The sequence below is a fragment of the Hemitrygon akajei genome, chromosome 8 (assembly GCF_048418815.1).
Source record: "Hemitrygon akajei chromosome 8, sHemAka1.3, whole genome shotgun sequence".
NCBI classification, from domain to species: Eukaryota; Metazoa; Chordata; class Chondrichthyes; order Myliobatiformes; family Dasyatidae; genus Hemitrygon; species Hemitrygon akajei.
Genome location: NC_133131.1, coordinates 109,110,613 through 109,121,370, shown reverse-complemented (window position 1 = coordinate 109,121,370; position 10,758 = coordinate 109,110,613).

Here is a 10,758-nt window from a genome sequence, read left to right as displayed (position 1 = left end):
AAGATAACCAGACTAAAATTATAGATAGGGATGGGGTAAGTGGGGGGCAGGGGTATCAATGGAGGTCTGTGAGTTGAATGTTCATGCCAGCAGGTGGGAGATAAGGTATTGCTCCATCAACCCGCGTGTGGCCTCATCATGACAGTAGAGGAGGCCATGGACAGACATATCAGAGTGGTCTGTGGAATTGAAGTGTGTGGCCATAGGGAGATCCCACCACTGCTGGAGGACTGAGCGCCGGTGTTCGGCGAAACAGTCTCCCAGTCTGCGGTGGGTCTCCCCAATGTATAAATGGCCACATCGGGAGCACCGAATACAGTATATCACCCCAGCTGACTCGCAGGCCTACCCTGGACCGCATAAAGTGCACAAAACAGTGCAGGCATTACAATAAATAATAAACAAGCCAACAGGCACAGTAGAGGGCAGTAAGTTGGTGTCAGTCCAGACTCTGGGTATTGGGGATGTGGATCTGGGTATGGGGTTAATGGTAAGGGTCCATGGGATAAAAATGGTTGGGAAGCCCCAGTTTAGAGGAATATGCAAATAAGATAAGCTCAAGCAATTAAGTTGGAATGGATGAGTGGACAAGAACCCATTTCTTATAGTGTATGGCTCTGACTGAATGTGAATGAGGTCCTCTATTCTATGAAACATTTTTGCTAATTGCTGAAGTTCAAGTTGAGGTGAAATATTCCTGACGTTTCAGATACACTGCTAATTAATTACAAGAGATTTACATTTTAATATATCATTAGTAATGGGCTACACCTCCAATTTGTATTATAGAAATACAGATTTAGCTGATCATAAACATAAGAGACCCTGCAGATGCAGGACCTGATAAAGGGTCTTGCTGGAAATGTCGACTGTTTATTCCTTTCCATAGATGCTGCCTGATCTGCTGAGTTCCTCCAGCATTTTGTATGTATTACTCGGCTTTAGTTGAATTCAGTTTGATCCAGATCTCTGTTCAGAATTAGCTTTATTTATTCAGAATCAGAATCAGGTTTATTATCACTGGCATGTGTCTTGAAATTTGTTAACAGCAGCAGTTCAACGCAATACATAATATAGAAGAAAATAAAAATACTACTAATAATAAGAAAATGACAGTATATGTATATTGAATAGATTAAAAATCGTGCAAAAAAACTGAAATATATATTTTAAAAATGAGGTAGTGTTCACGGGTTCAATGTCCATTTAGGAATCAGATGGCAGTGGGGAAGAAGCTGTTCCTGAGTTGCTGAACATGTGCCTTCAGGATTCTGTACCGCCTACCTGATGGTAACACTGAGAAAAGGGCATGCCATGGGTGTTGGAGGTCCTTAATACTGGACGCTGCCTTTCTGAGACTGCACCTTCAAGATGTCCTGGGTACTTTGTAGGCCAGTACCCAAGATGGAGCCGACTAAATTTACAACCCTCTGCAGCTTCTTTCAGTCCTGTGCAGTAGCCCCCCTTTCCCCCCATACCAGACAGTGATGCAGCCTGTCAGAATGCTCTCCACGGTACATCTATCAAATTAAAAAAATTTTTTTTTTTATTAGTTTTTCAAAACATTTTACAAATTAAAAACCCCAAATCCCAATGAGGAGCATTAATACAGTGCAAAATTAAGCATACAATAACAATATGCTACAAAGGAAGAGAATTTAACAAAAAAGCACCTAAATTAAAGACAAGTAAGCTTAGTGTCCTCCCCAAGCCCCACAACACAAGAAAGAAACAACAACAACTCCAGACCGACCACAACACAATATAGAGAATATAAGTCAGGACAGTCAAACTCCCAGACTGTGAATACACATAGCAACAGAGGATAATAATGCCTACTACCAGAAAAAAAAGGGAGCTGAAAGCAAGGGACCGAAAAGAAGAAAAAGAAGAAAAAAAAACCCTAGTCAAGAGGAAGGTTATGAAAGTACTCGATAAAAGGTCCCCAGACCTTATGGAACTTTAGATCCGAATTAAGAACTGAATAATGAATTTTTTCGCGGTCCAAGCAGGCCATAATGTCGTTAAGCCATTGCGCATGAGTGGGCGGGGCAACATCTCTCCATCTAAGGAGGATCAAGCGTCTAGCCAGGAGAGAGGCAAAGGATAGTATTCGGCATTTGGTCGGACCCAGACATAAATCTGTCTCGCCCCAAAAACCGAACAGAGCAATTAAGGGGTTTGGTTCTAGGTGCTGATTCAGAATACCCGATAATGTAGTGAAGACATCTTTCCAGAATTTCTCCAAGCTAGGACAGAACCAGTACATATGGATGAGAGAGGCCACACCCCTCTTGCATTTATCACAGAGCGGACTAATGCCAGGGTAGAATCGAGATAGTTTAGATTTAGACATATGGGCTCTATGAACAATCTTAAACTGTAAAAGGCAATGGCGAGCACAAAGAGAGGTTGAGTTAACCGATTTGAGAACTGAGTCCCAGCTCTCCTCGGATAAGGAGATATTTAAATCCTGCTCCCAGGCCATTTTAATTTTATCCCCAGGGGCCCATCATAAGGCTGCTAGTTTATCTCGGATAATTGATATTAAACCTTTACCTAGTGGATTAATGGAAAGAAATAGGTCCATAGCATTTTTCGCAGGCATTTCAGGAAAGTTAGGAATTAAAGGAGCAATAAAGTGTCAGATTTGGAGATATCTGAAAAAATGAGCGTTAGGCAGGTTGAACTTAACAGAGAGCTGCTGAAAAGAAGCGAAGCGATTATCACTGAAAAGATCTTCAAAATGTCTAATGCCCTTCCTATACCAAACATGGAATGCTGAATCGTACGTAGTAGGTGAAAAAAGGTGATTATGTGCGACAGGGCTAGAAACGGAAAACCCCTGGAAACCATAGCATTTCCTGAACTGAGCCCATATACGCAAAGTGTGTCTAACAAGAGGATTAGCTATTGATCTGGGCAGACTACTAGGGAGTGCAGAGCCAAGAAGTGCAGAGATAGATAATTCTTTAGTGGAGCTCAACTCCATTGCCACCCAGTTAGGGCACTCGGGTTGGCCGTGGAAGAAAGACCAGAAGGTAGCACAACGTATATTAGCTACCCAATAATATAAGCGAAAGTTAGGTAAAGCCATGCCACCCTCTTTTTTAGATTTTTGGAGGTGGATTTTATTAATTCTAGAGCACTTATTCTGCCACAGATATGACAAAATAATAGAGTCTAAGGAATCAAAAAAAGATTTAGGAATAAAAATTGGGATAGATTGAAATAAGTATAAAAATTTGGGGAGAACATACATTTTAACAACATTAATACGACCTACCAAAGACATAGATAGAGGTGACCATTGTACCAGACTCTGTTTTATAGCATATGAAAGATTGACAAAGTTTTCACGAAAGAGATCTTTAAACTTCCTTGTGACTGTAATTCCAAGATAAGTAAATTGATTATGGACTACTTTAAAAGGGAGATCATGAAATATTAGTTCTTGTGCTTCTTTATTAATTGGGAAAAGTTCACTCTTATGTAAATTAAGTTTATAGCCAGAGATCTGGCTAAACTGGTCGAGAAGTGAAAACATTAGAGGTAAGGATGTAGACGGATTTGAGAGAAAGAGTAATAAGTCATCAGCATAGAGAGAAACTTTATGCTCAACACACCCTCTCTAAATCCCGGTCAATTCAGGACAGTTTCAAAATGCTATCGCCAGAGGTTCTATAGCCAAATCAAAGAGAAAGGGACTTAAGGGGCATCCCTGATGGGTGCCACATTTGAGATTAAATACTTGGGATTTCTGAAAATTAGTTAAAACAGAAGCAGTAGGACACAGGTACAGCAATTGGATCCAAGAGATGAAACTTTGGCCGAGGTCAAATTTTTCTAAGACCGCAAAAAGGTAGTTCCACTCTATACGATCAAATGCTTTCTCTGCATCGAGGGAAATAACACATTCAGGAGTCCCAGTTGGAGCTGAGTATAAGATATTAAATAGACGCCGAATGTTAAAAAAAGGGAGACGGTTTTTAATAAAGCCTGTTTGGTCATCAGAGATAATGGAGGGAATAACGGTTTCTAATCTATGAGCCAACACTTTAGCTAAGATCTTTACATCAACATTGAGCAGAGAGATCGGCCTGTACGAGGAACACTCTGTTGGGTCTTTGCCCTTTTTTAAAAGAAGAATAATAGATGCCTCATTGAAAGAGGGTGGCAATTTGCCATAATTAAACGAGTCAGATAATACTGAAAGTAACTGAGGAGAAAGAAGTGAAGAGAATGATTTATAAAATTCTACAGGGAACCCATCAGGTCCAGGAGATTTCCCTGAGGACAGTGCAGAAATTGCAAAAGATATTTCTTCTGATGATATAGGCGCATTGAGTTTGGCTTTGAAATCAGATGAAAGTGAGGGGATATTCAGATTCTGTAAAAATTGATCAACAGAGATATTGTCATTCAGAGATTCAGAGGAATAAAGCCGAGAATAAAAATTTTTAAATGCATCATTAATTTCTAAATGATCCGATGTAAAGTCTCCGTTCTCCTTCCGGATCTTTGTAATATGTTGTTTGGCTTTGGAACGCCTCAGCTGATTGGCTAGGAATTTACCAGACTTATTCCCATGAATGTAAAAGCGACTCTTGCTTTCGAGAAGTTGGCGTTCGACAGTTTGAGTGGACAAAAGGTTAAATTTAGTTTGGAGTTCAACGCGCTTCTTGTATAATTCAGGGTTCTTAGTTTGGGCATATATTTGATCCAAATCTTTAATCTGGTTAATGAGGTCTGATCGATCTGCACGGGATCTTCTGTTGAGATTTGCTGTGTAAGAGATTATTTGACCCCTCAGATATGCTTTCATGGCATCCCAGACAATCTGGGATGGCACTTCAGGTGATGTATTAGTGTTAAAATAAAAGGTTATCTGATCCTTAATAAATTTTACAAAATCATCATCCGATAATAAAGTTGAATCAAACCGCCAGTGTTTATTCCTCTGAGGGAGAATCTATCAAATTTTTGAGTGTATTTGTTGACATACCAAATCTCTTTAAACCCCTAATGAAGTATAACATTTACTGCCCAACTCTATTTGACTTTGAAATCATGGTGATGAACTAACTGCCTTCAAGAACAGCTGCAGTTCTTCTGATGAAGACAGCAGCTGTCTGGTAATATATATCTAAGTTGGGAGGCTTGTGATTTGCAGAGCATAGTGTTTGCATATACCTGTTTCTCTTGTCCTAGGAGAGTGTGGTCCTGTGATCACAGGCATGGGAGGTTCTGGTCAAGAAACCATGACAAGTTACTTCATTGCACCTGGATGGTAAACACCAGCGAAGTTAATGTTTATAGACCACCCTTAATTGCTTTGGATCAATAGGTTTGTATGGCAATTAAATATCAAACAACACAAGATTGCAATAGATGTCTTTCTCCTTCCTTTTATACATCAAAGGTAGTAAACTCCAACAGTTCCTGACTTCTGATCTTCCACCTTCACTTTCTTTAGACCTTCTCTCATCCCCTGCTGTGTATTCATTATCGTTTCTGATGTTCCCCATTTTGATCCTAAACGATCAGTCTTTGGTAGAGGGCATAGCTTCATTCCCCTAAAACCCTAACTCAATGAACTCTGAGCTCAACGTAAAGTTGATCTCTTCTTCTGCTACCTCTGCCTCTGTCCCCGTGCCTTTGGTCATGTGACTTCACCCCAAAATGTGGACCAATCCACATGGACATCTCTCCTTGCCAATTACCCTCTTTAGATCCATTCTTTACTAACTGTTGACATGATATTGACTATTTTAGCTGCCGCCTTATACTCCTTTATGAATGTGGAGCATGGTACACTATAAACCAATCCCAATATTATCCCCAACCTACTGACGGGGGGTGGGGGTGCTGTGTCCTAGTGAACTGACTTCCGTTTTGCAGAAACCAGGTGTCCACTCCTAGAAGCCTGCTCATACCTCCCTTTCGCTAATGACCACACCATCAAACATCAGACCATGATCACCTAGACAGCAGACAAAAATTGACTTCATTTCCCTGGAAGAACTTCCTTCCACAGTTTTCAGCTTTATAGTGTCCCAGACTTGCACAGTCCACTTCTATCTCCTGCCTAAAATCAACAAGCAAGACTGTTCTGGCAGACCTATTGTTTCAGTCTGTTCTTAACGTTTCCACCCCACCTTCCCAAGCTTATTTCTGTCTATCTTGGTCAGTCCTTTTTCACTTATATTTGTGATACCTCTGATTTGTGCCTTGTTGACCATTTTCAAATCCATAATCTCAACAGATTCACCTTATCATGGATGTACAATTCCTTTATACCTCCTTCTAAATCAAGATAATCTGAGGGCCATCAGCTTCCTCCTGTTTTGGAGGCCTAACCAATTTCCCTTCATCAACACACTCATTCACCAAGCTGAACTTCTTCCCACATCGAATAGTTTCTTCACTCATTTTCTCCAGATCAGCAGTGTCACTATTGGTACTTGCCCAGCCCATGCTGTGCCTGTCTTTTTTGTGATATGTGGAACAGTCTGTGTTTCAGTCCTCCCCAGAATTAATCTGACAAATCTTGTTCTAGCGCATCAGTAACAGTACAGGTGCTTCCTCCTACATTCAGGCAGAACTCAACAATTTTTTTTTGCTACCGTTACCAGTTTCCATCATACCCTCACTTTTACATGGTTAATCTCTGACTCTTCCCTTTTCTGGATCTCCATTTGATTCCAATGTCTTCATTGTATTTGCATTGATTACAAGACTTTTCATATGCCTCTAAAATATTTTCTTTCTTCCTGAAACATGACTTTCCTTCTGTTATTGTTAACAAAAACCTTGACCACATCTCATCCATTTTCCACGTGTTTACTTTCACCTCATCTTGAAAAGAACAAAGGTAGAGCTCCCCCCCCCCCCCCACACACACTTGACCACTGTTATACTAGATTAGGAATATCTACCATTCAAAGCCTAGACCTCATTCTGGAAATCTGGCCATCTAGCTGTCCTTCTACCAGCATACAAGCCGATGAGCAGCAACAAGATTGGTTCAAGTCAGTGGACTGGGCCATGTTCAAGGACTCTCAGAGGATCTGAATGAGTACACCATGGTTGTAACAGACTTTATAAAAGCGGTCATACATAAGTGTGCCCCCACAGAATTGTTCAGTCTTCTCCAACCAGAAGCCCTGGATGAACCATAACATCTGCAGTCGGCCGAGGGCCAGATCAGCGGCATTCAGCTCTGGCAACCACCTACAATACAAGAGGTCCAGGTATGACTTCCAGAAAGACTTACATACAAAGTGGCAATTCTGAACCAAATTTGAATCACTGAAGGATGTTCAACAGCTGCAGCAGGGCTTTAATGCTATTACCTCCTACAAAGTGAAACCAAGTGACATAGATAACAAAAAGGTTTCACTCTCAGATCAGCTCACTGCCTTTTATGCTTGCTTTAACCATCAAAACATGGTGGCCCTTCATGAACTAATACAGCTCTTCCCCCCCCCCACCCCCCAATAACACTGTGATTTCAGTCTCTGAGGCTGAAATGAGAGCATCCTTCAGTAGGGTGAACCCAACAAAAGCATCTGGCCCAAACAAGGGCCTGGCCAAGTACTAAAGATCTGTGCTGAACAACTGACTGGAGTGTTCACTGAGATCTTTAACCTCCTGCTTCACCAACCTGAGGTACCCACCTGCTTTAAGCAAGCATGAATTATACTAGTGCCTAAGAAGAATGTGGTAATATGCCTCAATGACTTTTGTCCAGTAGCACATACATCCTCTGTGATGAAGTACTTTGAGAGGTTGGTGATCAAACACATAAACTCCTGCCCGAGAACCCACTTGAATCCACTCCAATTTGCTTATCGTCTCAACAGATCAACAGAAGATATCATTTCATTGGCACTTCACTCAACCCTAGAACATCTGGAGAGTGAAGATGCATATGTCAGGATGGTCTTCATTGACAGTAGCTTGGCATTCAATATTATCAACCCCTCAAAACAAATTCACTCACCCTAACACTGAAATGAACACAATCTATGGACTGCCTTTCAAGAACTCTTCATCTCAGGTTCTTGATATTTATTGCTTTTTTATATCATTATTCTTTTCTTTTTGTAAATTCACAGTTTGTTGTCTTGTGCACATTGGTTGTTTGTCCATCTTGTTGCGTGCAGCCTTTCACTGATTCTGTTGTGTTTCTTTGTATTTACTGTAAATGCACCCAAAACATGAACCACAGGGTTGTATATGGTGACATATATGCACTTCGATAATAAATTTACTTTGAACTTTGAAATTTCACTCGCAGCTGCAAGTGATGCAACTGTTGTCCTTTTACCTCTTCCTTTCCCACCATCTAGGAGCTTAAGAAAGTGAAGCTGCGATTCATTTATATTTCTTCCAGTCTAGTGTAGTACATCCAGTGCTCACAGAAGTCTTTTCTACCTTGGAGAAAGCAAACACAGATTGGGTTGCCTGCTACTTTAATTCTCCACCCTACTACCACTCTGACCCATCTTGTACGGTTACAATGAGGCCCAATGTCCACATGAGGAACATTATCTCATCTTCTATTTAGGCATATTTTAACCTCTGGACTCAATATTGAATTCTACAACTTAAGACAACTTGATTTTTTTGTGATATCCTTTTTTGTGATATTATCTCTGTTTGTTGATTTTGTTCTCCCTTTGTCTTTTTTTCCCCTCTGGAAGTGGAGGTGATATCCCAGCTGTGCTGCTGGACTTGTTCTTGTGCTCTGTGTTTCATGAATCCTATTTCTATAGTGTAGCCTAGGGTCCAGATGAAGGGTCTTGTCCTGAAACATCAACTGTTCATTTCCCTCCATAGATGCTGCCTGACCCACGAAGTTTCACCAGCATTTTGTGTTAATCCAGATTTCCTGCATCTACAGTTTCTTGGGTGAGGTTATTTTGTCTCTGTCCTCTCTCTCTAACTGCTGCTATTCAGTCATTGACCAGATAAAATTGCTTCTAGCATATTTCCATGGTTTCCTCCAACCTGACCTTACCCTGTTAGGGACATCCCCCTTCTCTATCCTCCTTGCAAATTAATAAGCTTCTTTGTCTTCTTCCAACTTTTGATCAAGCGACATTGTTGGTTATATTCCCCTTCCCACAGACTATGCATGACCTGCTTAGTATTTTAAGCATTTTCTTGTTTTGATATACATATATGTCAAACACAACACATAATTCCAGCCTCAGAGCATTGACCATTCCAAGGATGGTAGGTTTCCTTTTTGAAGGACATTAGTTTCTATGACAAAGCTGTACTTTTACAGTTACTGTTACTGTTATGTATTTTCTTTAAATTCCAGGTTTATTTAAATTCTTTAGCTATAAAGATTGGATTCAAATTTGTATCTCCAAATCAACAGTCCAGTGCCATATCAGGGTGGCTGGAGTTAACATTTAGGGTAGCAGAAGGGTTGCCTGTCAAACAAATTGCTTTGTTCTGAATGATGTTCTTGAGTGTGGCTAGGGCTACACATAGGCAGGCAGAAAGTCTTCCATCAAATCTTGACGAATGCACTGCAGGCACTGTCAAGGCTTCCGGGAGTTAAAATTCAAGTCAATTGTTGGTATTTATTTGTAGTCATAGTATTTGTTTGTCTGATCTAATTACTTTCTGGTCAGTTACAATTGTCAAAATATTGATAGTGGTCTCAATGAAGGTAAAGTCATTGTAGGCAGGAGGTGGTGGCTAAACCCTCTTGTGTGAGATGGTTATTGCCCAGTAGGTGTGTGGTACAGATGTTAATTGTCACTACAGACAATGATGGTAACATTACTGAACCAGTATTAAGGCTGTTGAACTTAAATTCAGCAAATCTTTCTGGACTTTAAAACAAAAAGGTGATATCATTTGTGGTAGCCATGAAACTAATTAGGTTGCCATAAAATCCCATCTCCTGCTGATCAAGTCCAATTTGCCATAAATGACTCCATAAGGACACAATAAGAACGTAACAAATGGGAGCAGAATTGCCCAATTGAACTTGCAAGCCTGGACTGCCATTCATTAAGAATGTGACTATTGTTCTATCTCATATTATGCAAGTCTTTGTCAAAGCAAGCATGAACATTCATTTGATGAGGAAGTGTTTTGAGAGGTAGGTGCCTGAGAAACAAACTAGATCTCACTGCAATTTGCTACCGGTACAACAAGTCCACTGCAGGCGCCATTTCATTGGCTCTCCACTCAACCCTGGAACATTTGGACAACAAAGGTGCATACATCAGGATGCTTTTTATCGACTAGTGCTTGAGATTCAATATCATCAACCCCACAAAACTAATCAATAAGCTTGAAGACCTTGGCCTTAATACCTTCTTGTGCAATTGGATCCTTGGTTTTCTCACTTACAGACCCCAGACAGTTTGGATTGGCAACAAAATTTCCTCCACAATCTCCATCAGTACAGGTGTGCCACAAGGTTGTGTGTTTAATCCCCTGCTCTACGTGCTTTACAGTTATGCCTGTGCGGCTAAGCACAGGACCAATGCCATACTTAAGCTTGCTGAGTACACCACTGTCATTGGCCGAATCAAAGGTAGTGACAAATCAGCATATAGGAAGCATTCCGAAAATCTTGCTGAGTGATATCACAACAACCTCCTACTCAACATCAACATGGCAAAGAAGCTGATTATTGACTTCAGGAGGAGAAAACAAGGGTCCATGAGCCAGTCATCATTGGAGGATCAGTGGCAGAGAGGGTCAGCAACTTTCAATTCCTTG